Consider the following 332-nt stretch of genomic DNA (forward strand, 5'->3'; position numbering starts at 1 on the left):
GGATTCTATGACCCCAACATGCCCAAGGCGCTTCACCAACTCTTGATTTTGCACCCCTGGTGAGCGTGCACCCGGGGTGGTGCGCTCCCCGGGCACCCCAGGGATGTGCCCCCCTTGTGGATGGGGGCAACACGAGCTAGATGGGTCACACAGAGGGGTTGTAAAAACTCCCAGTTTGCCAAGAAAGGAGCTGCCCACCTGCAAAATTCACCTCAGTTCGAGCCTGGGAGGGTTTGGGAAGGGGCGAAGAGAAAACCCAAAGGCACGGGGAGCCCAGGAGGGGCACCGCGACGGCACTCACCCGGCTGTCGGCGCTGGGCGGCATCGTGGCC

The 332-nt window shown here is 62.7% G+C and overlaps 1 protein-coding gene across 1 annotated transcript in view; it reads right to left on the bottom strand.

Annotated features, from left to right (window-relative positions):
* The window catches only part of OLFM2 (olfactomedin 2), a gene marked incomplete at both ends in the record, with an annotated part of 1,491 nt that overhangs the window by 778 nt on the left and 381 nt on the right, over window positions 1-332 (bottom strand). The window lies entirely within an intron of this gene.

The sequence above is a fragment of the Apaloderma vittatum genome, unplaced genomic scaffold (assembly GCF_000703405.1).
Source record: "Apaloderma vittatum isolate BGI_N311 unplaced genomic scaffold, ASM70340v1 scaffold34383, whole genome shotgun sequence".
NCBI classification, from domain to species: Eukaryota; Metazoa; Chordata; class Aves; order Trogoniformes; family Trogonidae; genus Apaloderma; species Apaloderma vittatum.